This window comes from Drosophila navojoa, chromosome X (assembly GCF_054131105.1).
Source record: "Drosophila navojoa isolate 15081-1374.11 chromosome X, UAZ_NAV_1.0, whole genome shotgun sequence".
Classification (NCBI taxonomy): Eukaryota; Metazoa; Arthropoda; class Insecta; order Diptera; family Drosophilidae; genus Drosophila; species Drosophila navojoa.
The window spans coordinates 31210038-31237465 of NC_142895.1; the positions used below are offsets into that span (position 1 = coordinate 31210038).

The window sequence follows — 27428 nt, forward strand, 5'->3', positions numbered from 1 at the left end:
CCATATGATTACGCTCTGAAAATTTCATTAAGATTGCATGTCTACAAAAAAAGTTATTCATCAAATAAATTCTCATACTATTGCCCACACTGCAGCGCAGCCCAAGCGCAGTCGCTGCTTACTGCGCAGTTAGCAGAGCGCGGGCGCGTGAGGGTGGATGCATGTGTATGTATGTGTGCGTGCATAAAAGAAGTGCAGAATGATAAGAATATCAGCTTGGAGGGTTCAGGGTATCTCCTAGTCGAGCAGTCTCGACTAGAGTCTTCTTACTTGTTTTCTTTTTTTTTCTCTTTTTTTTCTTTTTTTCCAACTTTTGCTATTGGTTTTTCTTTAATTATTTATTAAGTTTCATTTCATTATAGGTTTAGGGGACGTGATAGGGAGGGGAAGACAAGGGTTAATTTAGCACTCACAGTTCATTTTTTGTTTATGTCCACCGCTGAAAGGCCTTTCTTTTGGTGACTGCTGCTGCTGCTATATGGAGGATGTGGGTGTTATTGAATATTATCTTAGGTGGTGCATTATCATGATTTTAGATTTTTTTTTTTTTTTAATTTCAATTTTTTTTTTCTATATATATATATATATATTTATATAGATAGGTATATATAATTCTTTTATATATGCATAATTAGCTCTTAAAAAAAAAACGAGTATTTAGTTAAGCATCTAGAGTTTTTTCTTTCTGTGTACTTGCAGTTTTATGCACGCTCACTTTGATGGAATTGTCTTTGTAGTTTTTTTTTTTTTGTTTTTTTTTTTCGTCACATACACATTGCGCACACATGCAAATATATATATTCTTGTTCTAATTTTTCTTTTTTTTCAACCGCACATTTACTAATATTTAGTTATATTTTATTGTCGTCGATAATCCCTCGCCGTTCTGCGATCTGCTGTACATTTTTGGTTTGGGGACAGATTTTTTTTTTTGGTGGCTATTTTTATATAGCCCTAACCTCTGCACAGCGCATATGTGCATGTGGCCTTCTGCTGGCCGAGAGGTTAGGGTTATTATATAGGCTGCGAAATATAAAAAAACCGACTTAGTCTTTACAAATAACTAAGTTTAAATTTAATTTAAATACCTGGGGGTCTGCTTGCACACTTTTTTTTTCCACTAATAAAAACGCGTGCGGCTGCGCGCACCAAAGTCATTAACCGACCAGGTCAGCTGGTCACGGTGGGCCAGATTCTTTTACGACTGCCAATTTTTTGTAAGCAAAATTTGTCTTTTTTTTTTTTTTTGTTAACTATATATGTATATATATGATGATTATAACAAAATTTATGATAAATTGGAGTTGGGCAGAACTCTACACGAAAGGTGTTTTGTGGCAAATGTGGGCCGGAAAAAGATCGAGCTGGCAATGTGGCCGCTTTTTATACGCCCACATTCCAGTGTTCTTTATTTCGGCGTTTCGCTCTCAGCGAAGCTTTGGGTATCGGGATGTGATTGAGTGGATTTCTCCCACTGTCTCCGACGAGCGAGCAAAGCGTAAGCTTAGCGTAAGCTTAGCGTAAGCTTAGCGAAAGCTCGATCGCTAAAGCTCCGCTCTCTCTCTCTCTCTCTTGCATTGCAGCGCAGGCGACAATGTTGTCGCAAACGATATGCGCTGCAATTTGCAATCTTAGAGATTCGCAACCATTACACCACCCGATAATATACCACGTTAGACAGTATATTAGCGGGAATTAGCTTCTAATATCTTTGGCATGGTAAGTACCTACTTCTTGGCCTTGCAGGTTCTCAAGCAGATAGTAACAATTTCCTAGCTTTTTCTTGACTCGGCATTTTAGAAATTGTGGTCCTAGTTTGGCATTAATATTTTGCGAAAATTTACTCAAAGCAAAATTTCTTCTGAAGACTTCTTGTCCTTCTTTGAAAGTAACCGATTTAGCTCTAAGATTATACTGGCCTGCGTTTCGTTCGTAGGCTCGACGAATATTGATCTGGATATCGTGTCTCAATAGAGCCAGATTGTCGGATCTAGAGATCGGGATTATTGGCTCTTGGAGCAAATGCAAATCTTTTAATAATTTATAGTCCGCTCCGTGTGTTATCATATCGAGTCCAAAAAGTGCTCGGTATGGCGAACAGTTTAGCGATTGATGCAGTCCTGAGCGTAACGCACATGAAATGCTCGTGAGATGAACATCCCATTCAGTTTGATCGTTCTGCAAGTATGAACGAATCGCTGCTAACAAAGATCGGTTTACACGTTCGGCCGCATTACTCTGTGGTGAGTAAAGAGCGGTGTATACGTGTTTGATGCCTAATTCCGTCAAAAAGGCGTTAAATTCTTTCGATTTGAATTGAGTGCCATTATCACTAACGATAGTTTCAGGGACCCCAAAACTATGAAATATGTGCTTTAGCAGATACTCTTGAATCTTTGCAGATGTAAACTTCTTTAATGGACATAGCCAATGGTACTTGCTAAAATGGTCCAAAACTATAAGCAACCCTATATGACCTTGTTTACTACGAGGATATGGTCCAAGGAGGTCAATGTAAAGTCTTTGAAACGGCCTATATGAGGGGATATGATCACCCATTGGGGGCTTCAATGTATAATTAGGGGCTTTGCTTTCTTTACAAGTATCGCATGAACGAATATAGTCTCTCACATCTTTTGCTAGACCTGGCCAAAAGAGATGCCTACGTAGCTTTTCTATGGTCTTTTGCATTCCGGCATGGGCTGAAGTACAACTATTATGGGCTTGTTTAAGAGCACTTGCTCGAAGACTCTCGGGGACCCATAGCTTCCAAGATAGTTTTTCTTGTTCTTGCTGACCATTTGCATGTTCGGTACGAACGTATAAAAAATTTCCAACCAATTTCAGATCGGGCAATCGAGACTTTTGCTCAGAATATTTCTTTATGAGATCTAAATAAGAGTCTTCTGAAAAAGCATTTGATGTGAGGTCTATAATCGGGTTCATATCAAGTTCTAATATTTCATTTTCGCTTAATCGAGATAATGCATCTGGGACTACATGGTCTTTACCTTTTCGATGACTAAAAGTAAATTTAAACTGCTGTAAACGGAAAATCCAGCGAGCTAGTCTACCAGAGATATTCTGCTGGCGCATAAGCCAAAGCAAGCTAGAATGATCGGTAACCACTTCGAATTCTTGCAGTTCTAAATAGCATCGAAACTTCTCAATTGCGAGTATCACTGCGAGACACTCGCGCTCGGTAACACTATAATTGCGTTGGGAGCGACTTAATTTTTTCGACATAAATGCGATTGGCTTTTCATCATTTGTATCTGAGAGTTGCACAAGCACGGCACCAATACCAAAATCGCTTGCATCGCAATGTAAATAAAATTTCTTGCTAAAATCTGGATTTGTTAAAATGGGAGCAGTAGTCAATACTTTCTTTAACTTATCCATAGCCATTTGTGCTTCGGGAGACCATACAAATTTTGACTTTGTTGAGAGTACGTCAGTAATTGGGCAAGTAAGATCTGCGAAGTTATGTATAAATCGTCTGTACCACCCACACACTCCTAGAAATCCACGAACTTGCTTTAAGTTCTTGGGCGGTGGCCAATTACTTATACAAGATATTTTAGATTGATCTGGGCTAATACCTCCACTTCCAATTACATAGCCTAAATAATTAATGCTTGTAACGCAAAAGTGACTTTTATCTATGTTCAGAGTTAGATTCGCTTTTCGAAATTGATCTGCTAGACGGACTAAAATTGATAAATGTGATGGAAAATCTTCTGAGACGACACAAAGGTCATCCAGGTATCCAAACACACAATGCCTCAGATCTGGTGGAATAAGCTGGTCCATTAAACGACACATTGTGGAGGGGGCATTGCATAAACCAAAAGGCATAACTTTAAACTGGTATAAAGGGCGGCCTGGGACTGTGAATGCAGTCAAAGGCTTAGACTCCTCAGTGAGTTTAATTTGCCAAAAAGCATCCTTCAAATCTAATTTCGAAATAAGATTAGCTTTAGGTAATCGCGAAAATATTCCATCAATGCTGGGCAAAGGATACGCGTCCTTTTTAGTAGCATCATTGAGTCTGCGAGCATCTAAACATAAGCGAACTTTATTAGGCTTTACTACGAGGCGCATAGGTGAACTCCAAGAGCTAACAGAAGGTTCAATAACATCCAACTGAAGCATTCGATCAATTTCTTGATATAAGAGCTTTTCTACAGCGGGACTGACTGGATAGAATCTTTGTTTCACTGGCTTTGCGTCTCCAATATTTATATGGTGCTCTATAAGTGTTGTACGCCCCAAACTATGAGATGCATTTGGAAATAATCCTTTTACTAGCTCAAGTTGTTGAATCTCTGTCTTCGTTAAAGGATATGACTGTTCGTGGGAATCATTCTTGCTTGTATCAGATATCTCGATAGCATTAATAATGTTTGGTGCAAGACGAAAGGATTTCCAGAAATCATGTCCTAAAATGAGATTCTGCTTTATGCTGGGAATAATATATAATGTCATTGGCTTGGTGACAGAGTTATATGTCAATTCTACGTCTAAATATCCAATAATGGTTTGACTTTCGCCTCCGGCTGTTTTTGCTTTCGATTTTATAGGCTTAAACTCTGACAACTTCGAAAAATCTTGTGTTGCTAATTTCGAACCTATACAACTAATATTTGCTCCAGTATCTAACAGACCAAGTTCTGTATAATTTAAGAACGAAACTTCAGCATAGCTACGAAGGTCGGTTGCATTATTGAAAATCGTAGATATTTGCAAATTCCGGTTTTTCTTTACCTCTGTATAATATGTCTTTAATCTTTGAGTTCGCTTGCTAATAGCAGGCGGGTTATCTTGAAATATTCGATTTCGAACCTCTACATAATTTTGTAAGCGTTCTTCGTAGGGACGAAAACGAATTGCAGACGTATTCGAGTGCAAGTTTTGCAACTCGGGTGTATCTGTATCTGTGCTTTTGGGTTCTACATTTTCGTGGGCATCCGGCTGACGGATGCCTTCTGCCGGTTTTCCGACTGTCTCTGTAGGCAGACTTTGCACTGTGGCTTATATACATTGGGCTGTCCACAACCGTAGCAGAAAATGCGACGTTCAGATAGACAATTTTCCCAGATATGGCCTATTTCTTCGCAATTCCAGCAACGAAGTTTCTGATGAGAGGCGCGTATAGCTGCAAGCTCTGCATCTAGTGGATCGCCTTCTACATCATCAGCTATTTCTTCGACAGCATAAACTTGTCTACGCTGTACTACTGGCTTTGCCTGATTAAAACGACAGCTAGTCTCATACGCTAAATTTTCGCTCATTTGTACTAAGCGGCGTAAATGTCCTACCGAGTGAACTGGCTGATATAATAGCTTCTCGCGTATTTCAGGGAGTAAGTTATTCTTTAAAATTTCCATTAATTCTTCTTCTGCTACCTTGAGTGAAGATTTATCTATAAGAGAGGCTACAGATTCATAAAAAGTTGAAAAGGACTCTCCTGGTTTTTGCTTTCGAGCTCTGATCATCTCCATCTTCATAAAGCTTGACCGATAATCATCGTACTGTTGACGAAGGGATGCACAGAGGTCAGACCAAATAATATGATCAACTTGTTTGTGGTATCTCCAATACCATGATCGAGCCTTTCCAGTAAATAACACATGCATATTCTTGCACATGCCTGTGAAATCACTATCTAAGGTCTCATCTGTTAACGATTTAACGCGATAGATAAATTCATTAACCCCTAATCCATCTGATGAACCATCAAATTGAACTCCCCACTTTTGCATAATGTCAACGATCCTTCGACTATTCAAGGAGCAAGCGCCTATTGATGGGGAATCGCGACTGTTCGCTACCGGCAATGGTTCGATTGGCGAAGGGCGATTGTTTATGGCTAACGAGGACATGACCCTAGTGACTGTTTCTTCAATCATGTTCTGAATAACATTGTAGTCCGGTTGCTGTGATCTTTGAGGATTCGCGCCACGGAATGGTCGAGTTGCTCTGGGTCGTCCCCTAGTAGTTCTGGGTCGCGCAGCTTCAGCCTGACTCGGGCTTTGACTCGCATCTAAAGCTGATGACTGTGCGCCACTAGCATTCAACAAGGCAGCTTCTTGTACATTAGCTGTATTGTTGGCCTCTGCTAATGCTAAAGTTCTGGCAAGATTTCTAGTTGTAACTCGACGAGTTACTGGTGCTGGTGGTGGGGCTATCTCGTGCCTCCGAGGGGGTGAGCAGTTGCCTACTACTAGCTTCATTTGCTGCTTATCTATTGGTGTCTGGCAAGTATAACAGACGGTATTTTCTGTTAACCACGCTTCCACGCAGTTTTTATGGAAAATATGCTGACACGCTAACAAATAGCAAGGATATGTATCATCCATTTCTGTCGCACATAGTGCGCATTTGTTCTCTGTACTACCTACAGATGCGACGTGCGGCGGTGTATTTATAACTGGCATAGTTACTAAAATGTGTGTTTAAATTTGACTGTTAATGGCATAGAGAGAGAGAATCGACGTATTCTTATTAGTTCTAACTGTTCCGAACTATTTCATTTTGGGCTATTGAAACTAAATCTAGCAGGTATTTACAAATTGACTATCGCTACCATCAAAAACTATACTATTCGGCAAGGGAATGCACAGGCAGCATATCTCCGAGTTCCAGACAATAGTACACTTAAAGACGCAACGACAACAACTTATCAACACACAACTAGCATTGCTTACGGCTTCTACCATTCTTCATTTAAGTAAAGAATACCCTCCAGTGATAATCAGTATTGGTATCCTGGCCGAATACACAATATTCTGGAATTATTTAGAGAAGTTTTTCTAGAACTAGATTGAATTGTGGCTTCATCCACAGCAAACAAAAACGAGCTACAATTGTGAGGGAAGGTGTTCTTTTCCAAAGCAGAGATGCTTTAATTCATTTAAGTTGAAAGATTCTTCAAGGTGTCTCGGTCTGCGATCCAGGCTTGAATCCAGCAGCTTCGTAGTACCTATGAAAACAAATCTATTCCTCTCAGCAGTCACTGTTGCGATAGCTAGACCAACCAAGTCTAAGTCTATTTCAGCAATACAGGCTACTGAGACAACTAATATTCTCACAAAAGGGGTGTTTTGTATGACTACTACTCCATATAGAAGAAGTGGCCATACAAGAAAAATTTTGGTTCACTGAAAGCGTATTAACTCACAGTGCCCCACGTTGGGCGCCATAAAATTTATGTAATGTTCATGCTCGGGTATGAATGCGATCTTCGTGCACATACATACATACATACACACATACATAACCAAACATACACAAGACGTGGATCGGGTAATGGCGGGCGGAATCCTCTGGTTCCCTTAGCTCTGTCGGCGGGGGGGTGGGTCTTGCCAAACCGTCACCAATACACACAAACTTTAAAATTTTTAGGATTCCTATCGATCACAAACATTCGGACAACAAGAAAAAAACGAAACAAACACGGACAGTTAGAAAGACGCGGAAGCCGAGGTGGTGTTGGCTTCTCGCTGTCTTTACCCAAACCCAACCATGATCTTCAGCTTTAACCGATTGGTGAAGATCCCCAAATAAAGATTGCCTCGACTCTCTCTCTCGTCTATGCCAACGCTATACTCCTAGCCTACCATACTAATCCATTAAGTAAACTCAAAAAATTCTAAAAGATACATTTATTCGTTAATTTAACTCTAACTATTCTAACTAACTATTCTATTACATTTGCATTTATACTTAATTACTGTCGCTTCATGTTTTTTTTTCCGTGCTTACTTGTGTTTATATATATGTATGTGCATGTGGATAATATTTAGTTCGCATGTGTGAAATGAAAAAAAAACTACATACTATAAAAAAAACCATAAGTGAAATAAAAGGTTAACAATATAGTAGTAACATAATAATATAATAATATAATAGTATAGGAATATAATAAAGAAAATGTTAAATCATATTTTAGGTATTTGGGGAATATCAGTGAATGTATAAATTTACAAATTTAGTTTTAATTCATAGTTCTTATTTCATAGTTTGTATTTCATTCTTTATTCAACATTTTTCCTTTTTTTTTCTTTTTTTTTTTCTTTTTTTCCAACTTTTGCTATTGGTTTTTTCTTTAATTATTTATTAAGTTTCATTTCATTATAGGTTTCGGGGACGTGATAGGGAGGGGAAGACAAGGGTTAATTTAGCACTCACAGTTCATTTTTTGTTTATGTCCACCGCTGAAAGGCCTTTCTTTTGGTGACTGCTGCTGCTGCTATATGGAGGATGTGGGTGTTATTGAATATTATCTTAGGTGGTGCATTATCATGATTTTAGATTTTTTTTTTTTTTTTAATTTCAATTTTTTTTTCTATATATATATATATTTATATAGATAGGTATATATAATTCTTTTATATATGCATAATTAGCTCTTAAAAAAAAACGAGTATTTAGTTAAGCATCTAGAGTTTTTTCTTTCTGTGTACTTGCAGTTTTATGCACGCTCACTTTGATGGAATTGTCTTTGTAGTTTTTTTTTTTTGTTTTTTTTTTTTCGTCACATACACATTGCGCACACATGCAAATATATATATTCTTGTTCTAATTTTTCTTTTTTTTTCAACCGCACATTTACTAATATTTAGTTATATTTTATTGTCGTCGATAATCCCTCGCCGTTCTGCGATCTGCTGTACATTTTTGGTTTGGGGACAGATTTTTTTTTTTGGTGGCTATTTTTATATAGCCCTAACCTCTGCACAGCGCATATGTGCATGTGGCCTTCTGCTGGCCGAGAGGTTAGGGTTATTATATAGGCTGCGAAATATAAAAAAACCGACTTAGTCTTTACAAATAACTAAGTTTAAATTTAATTTAAATACCTGGGGGTCTGCTTGCACACTTTTTTTTTCCACTAATAAAAACGCGTGCGGCTGCGCGCACCAAAGTCATTAACCGACCAGCTCAGCTGGTCACGGTGGGCCAGATTCTTTTACGACTGCCAATTTTTTGTAAGCAAAATTTGTCTTTTTTTTTTTTTTTGTTAACTATATATGTATATATATGATGATTATAACAAAATTTATGAAAAATTGGAGTTGGGCAGAACTCTACACGAAAGGTGTTTTGTGGCAAATGTGGGCCGGAAAAAGATCGAGCTGGCAATGTGGCCGCTTTTTATACGCCCACATTCCAGTGTTCTCTATTTCGGCGTTTCGCTCTCAGCGAAGCTTTGGGTATCGGGATGTGATTGAGTGGATTTCTCCCACTGTCTCCGACGAGCGAGCAAAGCGTAAGCTTAGCGTAAGCTTAGCGTAAGCTTAGCGAAAGCTCGATCTCTAAAGCTCCGCTCTCTCTCTCTCTCTCTCTTGCATTGCAGCGCAGGCGACAATGTTGTCGCAAACGATATGCGCTGCAATTTGCAATCTTAGAGATTCGCAACCATTACAGACCTTATGGCTGTTTCATGTCTTATGATAATTTTCTTAGATACTGTCTTAAATTTAATGATTACAAATAGTATTAGACTTATAATAGTAATTATAAAAGTTGTAGTGATTATAATATTGAATGTCTTATTATATTTAGTATTTTCTAAAACTATTCGCTTTGTTTGTAGTAATGATATTGGTTCTGTTTTTGTGATATTATTTGTTACATAGATAGCTTGTGTGTAGTCTGATAGTGTGGTTACAATTGAGATGTTATTTATTTAAAGGCAACAATCGTATATCTTAATTATGTTATTACCTTGAATATTAATATTATTTGTATTACAATTTTGATTGATTTTTGTTTTTGGGTATTATTTATTATATTTATTAACATTTATCAAATTTGTATTTGTCCTGTATATTATTAAGATTTCCACAGACAGCAGTTCCGGAATTCACACACTTGGCCCCCCGCAGAATGTTCAGGCATGAACATATAATATATGATGATCGTATATATGCCTCCGACGCACTCAGCGACTAGAAGATAGTGCGCTGTGAAAAGATAAGGGCCACATGTACGGACTGCATAAATAGACAAATGAAGACCAACCCTTGCAACCCCAGAGTCAGATTACGAAGGAGACGAGCGCTGATGAAATGAAGACCAACCCTTGCAACCCCAGAGTCAGATTACGAAGGAGACGAGCGCTGAGCCTTACAAACTCAGCGATAGGATAAGAATAGCTAATAGACCAACGCGGAGTCTTACACACTCAGCGATAAGATAAGAATATGTAATAGTAGGCTGAGCCTTACATACTCAGCAATAGATACATTAGATTTAAGGGTTGAAATTATACATGAGTCTGGGTATATAAACCCAGGCTCAGAATAATAAAGATCAATACGAAACTAAACACCATCTTAGTCAAGTGTATTCGTTCATGGTTCCTCGAGCCGGATTAAGTATTTTAATGCTTCGATGCAGTCCACAAGGAAAAGTGTTTGTGTTTAGTACAAAGTGAAGTTCTAAATAATTGTAGATTTTTGCATTGGCTTACCAACCCAAGCTATGAGTCAAGGCACAGCAAGATCAACCTAGTGATCGAATCAAAAAAGCCTCCAACGGGAAAAGCCAATGGATCTACAATAAGCAAACAACTGTGTCGTCAACCATCAATATTTAACGAGAAATATTTGATGGCATAATGGCAGAAATGAGGACCAAAGTTACCGATCACGCCATAGACACAGCCCAACTTTATAGCTGGGAAACGAGACCGGAAACATCAAAGCATGAGATGTTTTTATTCGAATGGTCCAATGGTGAAGCTGCTTAGCCTTTTGGACAAAAGAGTTCAAAGAGTATGCCTGCACATTGAAGAAGTGCAGGCCAACATTAAGATCAGCAACCAGGAAGATGCTCTAGACAGCAAAGAAACGCTAGAGTTCCTCTGGAATAAAGTCCAGTCAACGCTTACCGATTTGGAGGCTAAATATGATAAGTTACGATATACTACCTTTTCCAAAGATGTATGAATAACCTTTTAGAAGACTTAATTTTCAAAGACTGTCTAGTTTACCTCGACGACATAATCATATTCTAAACTTCACTAGATGAACACTTAACTTCCATAAAAAAGGTATTTGACAGATTACGCAAAGCCAATTTAAAACTCTAATTAGACAAATGCGAATTTCTAAGAAAAGAAACACAATTCCTAGGACACATAATAACAACAGAAGGAATCCAACCTAATGCCGATAAAGTAGCAGCTATAATAAATTTTCCAATTCCCAAAACACCTAAAGAAATTAAATCTTTTCTAGGTCTTTGCGGATTTTACCGCAAGTTTATTCCAAATTTGGCCAAAATAGCAAAACCACTGACTCTAGGATTAAAAAAGGAATCCAAAATTGAAATAACTAACCTCAGCCTTCGAAAAAATGAAAGTACTCATAACAAATGACCCAATCCTAATCTATCCAGATTTTAACAAAACTTTCTCTCTAACCACAGACGCAAGTAATGTGGCTATAGGAGCAGTCCTCTCACAGGACCACAAAGCAATAGAAAAATAACTATTAGCCATCGTATGGGCTACCAAATATTTCAGACCATATCTCTTCGGTCGAAAATTCCAAATCCTCAGCGATCATAAGCCATTAGTATGGTTACACAATATTAAAGAACCAAACATGAAATTACAAAGATGGAAGATTCAATTAAATGAATATGACTATACTATTAAATATCTACCAGGAAAAGAAACCCACGTAGCAGATGCCCTCTCTAGAATCAACCTAGAAGAAAATCTTTTAGGAGAAGAAATTGGCAGTTCCCGAGCAACCATTCATAGTGCTCAGGAAGACAATCAAAATTTAATAACTATTTCAGAAAGACCTTTAAACTTATATAATAGACAAATTGAATTCATAAAAGGTAACGAAGACAAAATCTACATAATGCATTATTTCCATAAAACAAAAATAAATATAACATACATAGAAATGACAGATACACTTGCTAAAATGGGATTTCAACCCGCCGGCAAGCCCACACATGGGAAGAATTATAGCTGAATCTACAGAACAAGAAAATAAACTTCAAGTAGTAACAACAAAAACAAAGCTGGGTGAAGACAAGAGACCAATAAAGAAGATCTGGGCTCCACCAACTCCGATATTGGATTCGGAGGGCATAGAAGATGAGGACGAGAATGAATTTCTGCCACAACTTCGACATCGACGTTGAGTATCGCTGAAGATACATCAACAGATATCCAATTGAAAGTTCGACCAATGGATGATATTTCCATAGTTGGCCGCACGACGGAAGAGCAAACTTCTGCGGAGACTGCAACAGCGGCTGGATGTGCAGGTGAAGAGAACAGCGACAATACCGACTCAAACTCTCCAGTGATGACCACAGCAGCGCTACCAACTGTGGACACTAAAACTGTAAGTACAATTACATCGGAAAGAGATTCAATTGGAAGTAGCAGCAACATTTTAAGGGAAACAACCATAACCACTACAAGCGAATCAATATCTGTTCTGAAGCATCAGGATCAAACGAAGGATATCTACCATTTGGAGGCTTTGGCTTCGGCAACAATGAAACGATTGACAACTTCCTCAACAGATGCACTCAGCTATACTAATGCAACAAATGATGACACCCAAAAGCCGCGGAAGTTCTTCAAAGAGGCTCAACTTCACTTGGCATGGGAGCCGCCACCCAAGCAAGAGTACAAGGTACTGGTGGCACACTCGGTTTATCTGGATGTCACACACTCTGGGCCCCGCAGAATGTTCAGGCACGAACATAAGGATTGGATTGATGATCATTTCGTCAAGAATATTAACATTTATCAAATTTGTATTTGTTCTGTATATTATTAAGATTTCCACAGTCAGCAATTCCGGAAGTCACACACTTGGCCCCCCGCAGAAGGTTCAGGCATGAACATATGAATATACGATGATCGTATACATGCCTCCGACGCACTCAGCGACTAGCAGGTAGTGCGCTGTGATAGCGATAAGGGCCACATGTACGGACTGCATAAATATACAAATGAAGACCAACCCTTGCAACCCCAGAGTCAGATTACGAAGGAGACGAGCGCTGAGCCTTACAAACTCAGCGATAGGATAAGAATAGTTAATAGACCAACGCGGAGTCTTACACACTCAGCGATAAGATAAGAATATGTAATAGCCCAATGCTGAGCCTTACACACACAGCAATAGATACATTAGATTTAAGGGTTGAAATTATGCATGAGTCTGGGTATATAAGCTAACTATTTAAAAAAAAAACTCTCAAACAAACAAGTGCTTAAGAACCTACTAAACGGCTCCACCATGACTCTGGAATGGTTGGAGACCCACCTCAATCAGGCCCTAACTCTTCTAAGGCAGGTGCCTATATTCGACACCAATGGATTAAGTGCTTTCATCAGACGCATCAACTACATAATGCAACTATATCCAACAAAGGACGTCCGCCAGCATAGCTTAATGTATGGAACCATCGAGATGCTACTAACTGGAGCAGCACAACTCACACAAACCGCAGGTGGGACTAGCCTTCGATCCGCCTTGATTAGTGAATTCAAAACTCACACACCTTGCGAGGAACTTCTACGGCGTTCATACAACACCGATTTCAATGGAAGCTTTCGTAAGTTTATCGAAGAATTAGAACATAAGACATACATAATTTTAAATAAGTTAACGTTAAAAGGCGATCCCGCCAATGCTACACTTTATATAAATGCAATGAATAATACTGTAAAGGAAACTATTACTAGAAAGTTACTAGATAGACTCTATATGACTTTAGCGAAGTTTGATATTTCAACAGTGTCTAATTTAAAGCAAGTAGCCCAAAGAGAAGGCTTATATGAAAATAGTTTCGCAGACAAACCTAAGTACTCTTCAAAGTCAACCGATTCCTAACTTATTCTAAACAAAATCAAACTCAAACAAATTACAAACCAACTCAAACTCAAACGAATTACAAACAAAATAACTAACAATCCACTTCAGCAGGACAGAATAATCCTACTAACCAACAGCTATATACTGAGTTCCGTAACAAATTAAATCACGAAAAACAACAAAATCCTCTAAACTATCAAAAGACCACTCAAAGTCCCTTCCCTAACCAACTAACTAAACGAATTAGAGAAAGCAACAGAGGACAGACTAAAATGGACTGGTCAGAAAATTTTCATCAATCTGCTTCGGATCAAACCAGACCAATAACACCAACCGAACAAATCCCTACATCCGACTCATCTTAAATAATACGCCCCTTAAATGCATAATAGACACAGGTTCTTCCATAAATCTTGTTAATAAAAACTTTTTCAATTTCCCAGAAACTAAAGAACATCTAAAAGTCCAAACCATTAAAGGTATAATAGAACTCAATAAAAGCGTTTCATTCGCAAGTAGCAAACTCTGCCCCACTATACAAAAATTCTATTGTCACAATTTCTCAGACAGTTACGATATACTATTAGGTGCCTCTCGGCATCCAAAGCTATCATTAATTATGCAGTCACAATAGATGATAAATACCCAATACCCATCATGGATGAAAACCTTGATAAACTCGGCAAATGCCAATATTTTACCACTATCGATCTAGCAAAGGGCTTCCATCAAATTCAAATGGACCCTCAATCAATCGCAAAAACTGCATTCTCAACGAAACAAGGGCATTATGAATTCACTCTGTATGCCTTTCGGGTTAAAAAACGCCCCTGCAACCTTCCAAAGATGTATGAATAATATAATAACAACAGAAGGAATCAAACCTAACCCCGAAAAAGTAGCAGCTATAATAAATTTTCCAATTCCAAAGACACCTAAAGAAATTAAATCTTTCCTAGGTCTTTGCGGATTTTACCGCAAGTTTATTCCAAATTTTGCCAAAATAGCAAAACCACTGATTCTAGGATTGAAAAAGGAATCCAATCAAGATTTCATCTCAGCCTTCGAGAAAATGAAAGTACTTATTACAAATGACCCAATACTAATTTATCCACATTTCAACAAAACTTTCTCTCTAACCACAGACGCAAGTAATGTAGCTATAGGAGCAGTCCTCTCACAGGACCACAAAGCAATTTGTTTCGCAAGCAGAACTTTATACGTCATGAACTCAATTATTCAGCAATAGAAAAGGAACTATTAGCCATCGTATGGGCTACCGAATATTTCAGACCATATCTCTTCGGTCGACAATTCGCAATTCTAAGCGATCATCAACCTTTAGTATGGCTACACAACATAAAAGAACCAAACATGAAATTACAAAGATGGAAGATTAAATTAAACGAATACGACTATAGTATTAGATATCTACCAGGAAAAGAAGAAAATCTTTTAGGAGAAGAAATTAGCAGCTCCCGAGCAACCATTCAAGTGCTCAGGAAGACAACCAAAACCTAATACCTATTTCAGAAAGACCTTTAAGCCAGATAAGTGACAGACAAATTGAATTCATAAAAGATAACGAAGACAAAATCGACATAATACATTATTTCCATTAAACAAAAAGAAGAAAGTCGAGACTGCTCGACTAGGAGATACCCTGAACCCTCCTTATCATTCTGCACTTCATTTAGGCACGCACACATACATACACATGCATCCACCCTCACGCGCCCGCGCTCTGCTAACTGCGCAGTAAGCAGCGACTGCGCTTGGGCTGCGCTGCATTGTGGGCAATAGTATGAGAATTTACTTGGTGAATAACTTCTTTTGTAAACACACGATCTTAATGAAATTTTTAGGGAGTAATTATATGGTCAAAATGTGTGTACATTACAAAGCACAAGTCTCTAGTACTTGAAATACGTTTTTTGCAAATTGGGGGCGAAGGGGGCATGGTATCCAAAATCAGTTGATTACAAAATGTTTGTATTCATCATATGTATATACACAGTAAATCTGAAGTCTCCACGTCTAATAATACTCCGATGAGGCTCAAAAAACAAAATCAATTTTTCGATTATTCTCGATAAAAAAGTTATCGGATGAGTTATCGAAAAAATAAAGCAAACTCGTACTGCGTATGGTAGACACGAGTACGCACACAAAATTTCAAAATTTCTCTCTAGCTGTTATATCTTCTGAGATCTCGGCGTTCATACGGACAGACTGACAGACGGACGGACGGACGGACGGACGGACAGACGGACAGGGCTATATCGACTCAGCTCGTCGTGCTGATCAAGAATATATATACTTTGTGGGGTCTGCGATGATTCCTTCTGCCTGTTACATACTTTTAGACAAAACCATTATACCCTGATTTCCCATTTTCAATGTGTTCAGGGTATAAAAATGACAGATACACTTGCCAACGACATAATCAAAGAATATCTTTGTTTAAAGAATAATGCATTATACTTTCATCACCTCTCAGATTTCCCGAAATTCCAAAAAGCTTACGCTGAAATCATAAGTCCCGATAGTAGAACGAAAACATTAAGAACTTCATCAAAATTACAAGATATCCTAACTTTTGCAGAATTTAAAGAAATAATCCTATCAGATCATAAGAAATTACTCCACTCCGGTATTACAAAAACGACTAACTGGTTCAGAGAAAAATATTACTTTCCAGACCACCAAAACAAATACATCATGGACTTTTATTTATTCGACAACAAATAATTTTTATCTTGCATTGACATACATATATTCGAAATACGGAAACTTAGTAGAAATCAACAGTCGTGATTGGCTCGAAACTAAATGAGCAATCATAAAAATTTTCAATGACATGGGAAAACCCATCGAAATCAAAGCAGACAAAGATTCAGCATTTATATGCGCAGCTCTCCAAGCTTGGTTACAATCTGAAAAAGTAAGAATCAATATCACTACTAGCAAAAATGGTATTTCCGACATAGAAAGATTTCACCGTACAATTAACGAAAAACTAAGAATTATAAATACAGAATCAGACATAGAAAACAAACAGATGAAATTCTAAACCATTCTATACATCTATAACCATAAGACAAAACACTTGACAACGAACATAGCCCCAGCAGACATTTTTATATACGCAGGTACACCTGAATATGACACTCAAGCAAACAAGATGAATCAAATAAAAAATCTCAACAAAAACCAAATCGACTTCGAAATAGACACAGACTACAAACACGCCCCTCTAGTTAAAACTAAAACATCTACATCATTCAAGAAAACAGGTCAAATAACGCAAACTGACGTAAAACATTACATAGAAACTAATAGAGGAAGACAAACCACACATTATAAATCAAAATTCAAAAGAAAAAAGGAGACTAACAAAAGTAAATTCGACACCTAATTTCAGAAATCACCATGTTATTACTATCACTTTTATCAATGGAATCCCCTACTCTAAATCAAAGTATCGAAATCAACCCAATCAAAGCACCAAACGGTTACCTAGTTTTCAAAACAGGAACAATGGACTTACCATCGGACTACGAATACCATTACTTAACAGTAAACCTAACAAAAATACAAAATACATATAACAACTTACTTAAACAAACAGAATCGTTCAAAGACTTTACCCACATAGAGTACCTAATAGAAAAACTAAATCGCCAAATGAGTGGTATACAAATTGTTAAAAGAAATAAACGAGGTTTAATAAATGCAATAGGAACAGTAAATAAATATCTTTTTCTTAGACCAAACGGCAAAAAAGAATTAGAGCAAAAAAATAACAAGTTAGCACAAAACAATAACTTAAGCTATTTAATAGACGCAGTAAACAAAAACATAGAATTGCTCAATAACTTAACCATCCCACAAGAAGCAGATAAAAAACTAGATTATCTCATATTTAACATAGAACATTTCACAGAATACATAGAAGATATTGAATTAGGCATGCAACTAACCAGACTAGGCATTTTCAATCCCAAACTCTTACAACATCAGCATATGTTAGATATAAGTTCTGAAAAAATTCTAAACATAAAAACTTCTACTTGGTTTAAATCAGACACAAATGAAATATTTATAATTTCGCATGTGCCGAAAAAATAACCGAAACCCCACTCTATAAGATTTTGCCTTATCCAGATGATCAAAATAACACATTAATTGAAAATACTTATGAGATTTACTACACATTAAATAATAAAGCATATGTAAAAACCACAAAAAAAAACAAGAAACAAACGAATGTATAAGTAGTATAATAACTCAAACATCAGCAGAATGCAAATATACCAAAACATTTAAAGCTTACCAAATTAATTATATAGAACCAAACATTATTGTAACTTGGAACTACCCAAAAACAAAAATCACTCAAAATTGTAATACAAATAATATTAATATTCAAGGTAATAACATAATTAAGATATACGATTGTAGCCTTCAAATAAATAACATCTCAATTGTAAGCACACTATCAGACTACACACAAACTATCTATGTAACAAATAATATCACAAAAACAGAACCAATATCATTACTACAAACAAAGCAAATAGTTTTAGAAAATATTAAATATAATAAGACATTCAATATTATAATCACTACAACTTTTATAATTATTATTATAAGTCTAATACTATTTGTAATCATTAAATTTAAGACAGTATCTAAGCAAATTATCATAAGACATGAAATAGCCATAAGGTCAAGTAATTCAACACCAGAGCCACGATCGCCCTAGCAACTACTCATAAACAAATCGGCCACTTATAAACAAATCGCCCAAGCGTCCGCTTAGAAACAATCATCCGATCGCCCACTCATGTAAACAAGTCGCACTCCAACGCATTGAACCCTTCTCGTGGGAACTGCATATTCAGCATATTTGGCAGCGATAAGGCCACTCACTTCACCAAAATCACGCCACCATCGATATACATTTCTAGCTATATAAGACAAACCAATTTTCAATCATCAGTTCAGTTTCAATTCAGATCTAAGACCACTCTTACATCGCGTAAGAATAATTGAACTCCGTTATAAGTTTTTTAAGAAATACATGTTTTTTTATTTAAACTATAACGTCGGTCTTATTATATATATGTAGGATTTATTATTTATTGAGCAGATTAAAAGTCAATTTGAAGATTCCCTCTTAATTATAACTATGGCGAGTTTCGCAATAAATGTCTACAATATATTTCATTTAGTATTATGGATTAGTTTTAGTTACACTCGTATATATTTTAAGTAATTGAACGCATAACGCGATCTTTATGTGCGATTTCGATCACTTCATGTGACCTCTATTTGACTTTCACGACTTCAGTTCTTCATTATCTAATTCCGCTGCGCAACTGCTCTAGTTGACGACTTTCTTACGACTCTCTTTCTTAGCGATGGCTCATCTAACTCTAAGCTTGCTTTAACTCCGAATTACTCTCTGGTGCATCTGCCAGGGATGCTGCAACTTTTGGGAATCCCACATTCGGCCCTTCTGACAAGTCCTTCGACCCGAAGGAATCCCACATTTTCATATATTCCGCTACTGTTGTCGTTCTATGTGGTCCTTCTCCGATTCCTACCTTTTCCACCTCATATCTGCCGTGATCCTTCTTTTCTAATATTTTATACGGTCCTAAATATTTTCCTTTTAGTTTTAAGCCAGTACCATATTGGGTACGTCTTATAGCTACCAAATCATTGATATCGTACTGAGTTTCTGCCTTCCTCCTCAGATTGTAAGTTCGTTTGTTTTCTTCCTGTAACTCTCGTATATTTTCTCTGGCTCGTTCCCGCACCTTAGATCGTTCAACACTCAACTCATCGATCAAACATTCATCAATTAATTTCCTCAACTCAAGATCGTCGGGCAAACGCATTTCTAAGCCTGTTAGAATTCCAAAAGGAGACACTTTAGTACTTCTTGGTGCGGTGTTATTGATTATTTGCTGAACCCTCCCAAGATGCTTGTACCAGCCTGCCGGGCAATCGTGACTTAGCTTGGAAAGCATTGGTACGACTATCTTATGCATTCTCTCTACCTGACCATTTCCACGAGGTACACCAGTAGTAATCTGCAAGTGCGTAATGCTTTGGTTCTGACAATAATCTTTAAAGATGTGCGAGGTATACGCCGTTCCTCTATCTGACACTATTCCAAACACCGAAGCTTGCCTTTCTAAACATGAAATAACTTCCTCGACACCTGTACTGCGAGTTGGGTATAGCCAAAAAAATTTTGAGAAAGCATCTACCACGACCAAAATGTGATTATAACGTTTATTAGTCGCCTCCATTGGCACCACGTGATCGATATGATAGGTACACAATGGTCTATCACCTTTATCAATCGAGGACAAAAACCCCTCTCTCTTTCCACTCTTGGCATTCAAGATTATGCACTCTATACAGTTTCCAACAACGCTGACTATCTTTTCTTTCAATTTCGGAATGAAATAGTCTCTTTCGACTAGATCCTGAGTCTTTGCGGATGAAAAATGTCCCTGCTTATGAGCGATCTGAATGATCTCGACTTCCATCTGTGACGGAACAACAATTAATCTGCGGTTTGGATCTTTAAGCAATATTCCATTCTCTATATAAAAATCTTCATAACTTCTCTCTTCCACAATGCTTCTTATGATCTTAATCCACTCATCTCTCAGTTGTGCTTCTTTTAAACGATGCAATAAACTATCACTCAACATGTAACATGATACACGACTCAATGCATCAACGTGACGCATTTTTGTTCCGGAACGATGCTCAATGCTATAATCAAAATTTTGTAAATACATTGCCCACCTGGCTACCCGCAAAGGAACATCTTTCTTTTTCATTGTCATTGTGAATGCATTGCAATCTCTTAAAATTTTGAACTTAATGCCTAGCACATTCACATGCCACTTCCTCAAAGCACACATGACGGCTAAAACTTCTAGTTCATAAAAGTCATACTTTTCTTCAGCTTCACTAGTCTTCCGGCTCATGTACTGAACGGGATGAAACAAACAATCTTCGGGGTCTCTATGTAATAATACTCCCCCATATCCATACTTGCTTGCATCTGTATGAATCTCAGTTTCAAACTTCGGATTATACAGTTTCAACACTGGTCCATTTGACAACGCTGCCTTTAATTGCTCAAATGCGACATGCTCTAACTCTTTAAATTTAAACGCTACATCGTTTCTCTATTAATGCATACCCTTCGACGAATTTTCTAAAATAAGAAGTGAGCTCTAAGAATCGCTGAATAGCCTTCCTATTTTGTGGCTCTGGGAAATTCGATACAGCTTGTGCCTTCTCCTTACTTGGACTTATTGTACCCTTTTGTATGATATATCCTAAAAAATTTACTCTTTGTTGCAATAGCTGACACTTCGACCAATTTATACGTAAACCGCTTTTCTCTGCAACACTCAATACTTTCTTGAGCTTCATCACGCCTTCATCCAAACTAACGCTCGGAATGATGACGTCATCCATGTAAACGACGACCTCGTTATTCTTGGTTAGTTCACTCATAACTGACATTATAAACCTTGTAAAAACTGCTGGGGAATTCAAAATTCCAAAAGGTACATATAGGAATTCATACTGCCCCTTCTGAGTAACAAACGAAGTGTATTTCTGCGAACTTGGTTCAACTGGAACATGGAAAAATCCATTAATCAAGTCTAATGTAGTGAATACCGACGCTTCTTGCAACTTATCTATCACCCATTCCATATTCAGCATTGGAAAATTATCACGGATCACTTTCTCATTCAGTTTCCGGTAATCGCAGCATAAGCGCTTTTTACCATTCTTCTTGGAAACTAGCACAATCGGAGAAGCATATTCTGAAACACTAGGCTTAATAATTTCTTCCGCTAGCCACTCCTTTATTTGTTTATCTACGATCTTCTAATCGCAGTCGGCTATTCGTCTCGGATGTCGATACCCTGCAAATTATCGGTTAACAAAATTTTCATCTTAATCGGGGAGCTTGGATTTTTGATCGGATGATAAGAATCTACTATTCGTCTCGCTTCTTCTTGTTGCGATTTAGTCAAGTGTGGCAACTCTAGATCCACTGCTCCAACATACTGATCTAAACTGAGCATGTACATGTTTTTAAACTCCCTTAGCACTGCTGAGCAAGAACTACTTTCAACTTCCTTTTCAGCGGATACTTGATTAACTTTAGATTTTAATATGGTTCCACCCTCAGTCACTACTAAATCGACACAACTTAGGATTGTTCAGCCAAGAATGGCCTCGAAAGGGATATCTTCATCTGGTACGACGTGAAATTCGATATTTATCTTTATATCGTCTATCCTCACTGTTAAAATTATGTATGTAAACAACGCTGAATGTCTATCTCTTGTGCTAACATTATTCTCATGTTAGGTTCTTTTAATTGTAACGGACATTCTTTCGTTTATGCTTTAAGTCCATATTCGGCTGCCTGCGCTGCAGCGTATATGCTTATGTAGTTTTTAGTCTCTAATAAACCTTTGAATCGAATAGGTTATGGGCCCAGGCAGCGGAAAGTGAAAGCTGTGCTGGTGATTGGAAAAATCACATATGAGACTCGATTTATTAGTTGAAGCGTGTGTTAAACTAATTTGTGCAAAATGAGTTCAATGTTTGCAATTGAGAAACTAGATAGTGAAAACTATAGTGCGTGGTCAGTGCAGATGAAAAGTCTGTTAATTCATTCTGACTTGTGGTCGGTGACATGTGGCCGGTTATTGAAAAATGAGAACGATACAGTGGAACAGAAAGCGTTGTTTGATAGCAAAGATGAGAAGGCTCTAGCTAGCATTTTGTTGTCTGTAAAAGCATCGCAGATAAACTGTAGCACGCATTGTGGAACCGCGAGAGAAGCTTGGACAAAATTGTCCGAGATCCACATGCCTTCGGGACCCGCGCGTAAAGTACAGTTATTCAAGTAATTGTTGTATATGAAAATGTCAGCTACAGACAGTGTTCGTGAACATTTGGATAATTTTTTTAATGTCGTAGAAAAGTTATATGAAATACAAGTGAAGGTGGCTGATGAAATGCTTGTAATAATATTACTAGCAAGTTTACATGAAGAGTTGGACAATTTCGTAGTCGCTATCGAAACACGGGACACATTGCCTTCATTTAGCGCTCTAAAAATCAAATTGTTGGAAGAAGGAGAGGCGCAACATAGGCGAAGTAGGTGAAAAGGGCGAGAATAAAATTTTTTCCTCGCGTCCAACAAACGGTAAAAGGAACAAGACAAAGAAAGACCCGAAAGACGTGAGGTGTTGGTTGTGCGGGCAAAACGGGCATTTCGCGGCGAAGTGCAGATTAAGAGAGAGAAAGGTTGATAAATACAACGAAAGCGAAAAAACGACGGAAAAGAACAGTAAAACGGTTTTTTCGATGTTCTCTTTTCTTGGAAAAATCCAATTGACAAAAAATGTCTGGTGTGTGGACAGTGGTGCTACAGCTCATTTGTGTGCGGACAAATCAATGTTTATTAATATGCGTGAGCACAGAGAGAAAATAAAACTAGCAGGCGATAATTACATAGAAACTGAAGGTTGCGGGAATGTGTTGATTAAGTGGAAAAATAAAACGATCGAATTGGCCGACGTTTTATATGTGAAAGAATTGCAATGCAATTTTATATTTGTGTCAAAAGCAACTTAAAAAGGGTTAAAAGTAATTTTTGAGAAAAACAAAGTGTTTGTTAAAGACGGTTTTTCTGCAACTAGCCAAGGGTCATTAGTTGCAGAAAAACATAACGATTTGCTTTTATTTGAAAGTAGTATGAAAAAGGTAGTTTCAGTTGGTGAAATGGCATGATCGGTTCGGTCATTCAAACTTTGATAGCCTAAACAAAATGATTAAACAGGGCATAGTTAATGGACTTACAGCTAGTGTGTGTAATACAAATAACTTTGTGTGCGAAACGTGTGCAAAAAGCAAAATTTGCGTGAAGAAGTTTCCCAAAGTGTCAGAAAATCGCTCGAAAGAATTACTAGCTTTAGTTCATACAGACATTTGTGGTCCTATGCGTACGACATCACAAGGTGGAGCGCGTTATTTTGCAACATTTATTGACGATAAATCGCGTTATATGTCGGTATACATGCTAAAAAATAAAAGTGATGTGTTCGAGAAGTTTAAGGATTTTAAAAGATTAGCTGAAAATCAAACTGGAAAACGCATAAAGGCCATAAGAAGCGACAACGGGCGTGAGTACTTGAGCGGTACATTTGAAAAATTCTTATTGAGCCATGGTATAAAAAGACAACTAACTGTTCCCCACACTCCACAACAAAATGGTGTGGCGGAACGCGCCAACAGAACACTGGAGTTAGTGAATCTTCTTGGGGCGAGGCGATAATGACGGTTGCGTATATACGCAATAGGGCTGAAACCGCAGCTTTGATTGGTAAAACTCCATATGAGGATTGGTATGGGAAAAAACCGAGCGTTTCTCATCTAAGAGTATTTGGTATGGAAGCCATTGTATTAAATAAAAACCATAAAAACAAGTTTTCAGCAAAAGGCGAGCAGCATATACTGGTAGGCTACTCTGAAACCGCCAAAGCTTATCGTCTGTACAACCCTGTCAAGAGAAGCGTTGTGTTACCCCGAGATGTTGTGTTTTTAGAGCACAAATTCAGGAAAGGATTGGAGCACGACCAAGGATCATCACGTGAGTCAGATGTGCTAATCCTTGAGCCAGGGGAAAAACTTGATTGCGAGCAAAATGATGAAAGTCACGACCCTGATGAGCAGCAGCAAAGTCCAGCTATTGATAGGCAGAGGCAAAGTGATAACGAAGAAGATGCTGAGGAGGAGCAAGTGACAGGAAGAAGAGGTCCAGGGAGACCCCGAATTGTTCGCACTGGGCGTTCAGGTCGTTCACGAAAGGAGTACAATGTTCTGAATGTACTAGACGCTCGAAATGTTGTTGTCCCCACATGTGTTAGTGAGGCATTTCGATCAGAACATTGTGAAGACTGGAAATCGGCGATGCATCAGATGGATGTTTCTGCAGCATACCTGAACAGCGAGCTACACGATGACGTGTATATGCGACAACCAGAGGGTTTTATCGACGCTGATTATCCCAAGCGCGTACTGAAGCTGAAGAAATCGTTGTACGGCTTGAAACAGAGCGGTCGGGAGTGGAACCAAAAGCTGGAGAGCACTCTTTTGGAGATTGGTTTCGTTCCATGTGCTAGTGAGCCATGCATTTATACAAACAAAATCAAAGGGTATTTAAATATTATTGTTGTATATGCTGACGATCTTTTACTTGCATGTACCAGAGAAGAAGATGTGGCCCACATTAAGCAGCTCATATCAAACAAATTCGATGTGGTCGATGGTGGTGAGCTGCACTACTTTTTGGGAATGGAGATTAAGCGAAATGGAAAGACTGGTAGTCTCTCCATAGGCCATAAGCAGTACATTGAAGACCTGCTGAAGGATTACGGCATGCAAGAGTGCAAGCCAAGCGCTACCCCGTTGGAAATTGGCTTCCAGACGAGGTGCGATGATGTTGACTGCGGCCAGGTGGATAAAACAATCGCTCATTGGTTCGTTATTGTATTTGGCGTTGACTACACGGCCAGATATAATACACTCTGTGGCTAAGCTGGCGCAGAGAAATGCAGATCCGCACAAGGAGCATGAGGTTGCAGCTAAGCGGGTATTGAGATATCTAAGAGGTACCTCAGATTTGAGACTACACTATAACAAAACGGGTGTGCCTATCCACTGTTTTGTTGATGCAGACTGGGCTGGCGACAGTGACGACCGGAAGTCATTTACGGGTTGGTCATTCTACCTTGCTGGAGCAGCAGTCTCTTGGGAGTCAAAGAAGCAGAATTCAGTCGCTCTCAGTAGCACAGAGGCCGAGTAGGTGGCACTTTCTACGGCAGCCAAGGAGGCGGTATACCTTAGAAAATTGATAACCAAAATGGAGCTCGGGCCAATCGCAAAGGTGCTGATTTATAGCGATAATCAGAGCGCACAATGCCTTGCTAAAGATGCAAAATTTCATTCGCGTAGCAAGCATATTGAAATAAAGTACCATTTTGTAAGGGAAATGTACAAAAATAATGTAATAGATATAAGGTACATTCCCACAGATGAAATGATATCAGATGTATTAACGAAGAATTTATGTAAAGTTAAACATGAGAAATTCACAGGAATGTTAGGGTTAAAATGATACATTTTTGTAAAGTAGACATTGCGTTGAGGGGGAGTGTTAAAATTATGAATGTCTATCTCTTTTGCTAACATTATTCTCATGTTAGGTTCTGTTAATTGTAACGGACATTCTTTCGTTTATGCTTTAAGTCCATATTCGGCTGCCTGCGATGCAGCGTATATGCTTATGTAGTTTTTAGTCTCTAAGAAACCTTTGAATCGAATACTCACTTCTACTACGAAGCTTCCAAATGTCAGAATCTGACCATCACCTATACCATTCAAAGATTTACCAGGGCCTGAAAATTTTCTTATTCCTAATTTTCAATATACGCGCTTTTGCATGAGACACAGATCTGCTCCAGTATCGACTAAGCCTTTCCAAATCACTGCACCACAAACTATATTCTTCAGTTCTAATCCGGAAGGCGTAAATGTACTCGACATCTTTTTGATTAAATTGCCTTCGTTCACGAGATTTGCTGATTTCATTGGTTCGTTTACGATTTCACCTTTGCACTGTGCTGCACGGTGTCCTGGCTTACCGCATTTAAAACAACAAAATTCTTTCTTGACACAATTTTTCAAGGTATGCGAGTCGGCGCCGCATTTAAAACATTTTACAGCTTTTTTTCTGAAGAGTCTCTTCTGATTGCATTACTTCTTGTAACGAAAGTATTCGATGTTGCATTACACAGCCTCTGATAACTCTCTAACTGTACTTTTAACTGTTTAATCGATCGAGCTTGGTACAAAAGTGTCTTATTTATCCTAGAATCTGGTATCCCTTCAACAAAATACTCGATCAAGCTATCTTCATCTAGATCGATACTCCTAGCTATCTCCATCAATGCATACAAATATTCCTGAAGGGTCTCCCCTTTCTTCAGCTGCCTCTTTCTCAACCTTCTGTGAATTTCTGCCGATGTCACTTTTACCTCAAATTCGCTTATCAATGTTGTTTTCAGTTTTTCCCAGTTATTGATACCTCTCTGACTGCGAATAAACGACTTAGCAGCACCTTCAAGTAATTGCTTTGCGTACACGAACAACTGCAACTCTGACCACCGAACTGTAACTGCACACTCTTCAACTTCTGAAATCCACTGCTCTACATCCATTGAACTCGAGCCATCAAACTTATTTACACTATCTTCGACATCTTTAAGTGTAAACCACGATCTGCTTTGCTCAAAATTACGCGCCAATGGACTTGCATTCACTGCTTCATCCTCTGAGTCCTCCTCCTTCGCTCCCAAGCCATAATATTCTAAAAGCCTGATCTGCAATTCAACCTTTCGTCCAGCCGTACTCAGTTGTAATTCTTCTAAC

The 27428-nt window shown here is 38.1% G+C and overlaps 1 long non-coding RNA gene across 1 annotated transcript; it reads right to left on the reverse strand.

The window, feature by feature from the left end:
* Positions 1-1576: 1576 nt before the first annotated feature.
* On the reverse strand, positions 1577-8830 carry LOC149090833 (uncharacterized). Its single transcript, XR_016197321.1, has 2 exons — positions 6401-8830; positions 1577-1727 (listed from the first exon to the last, which is right to left on the reverse strand). It is a non-coding gene; the product is annotated as an uncharacterized LOC149090833 (long non-coding RNA).
* Positions 8831-27428: the final 18598 nt, after the last annotated feature.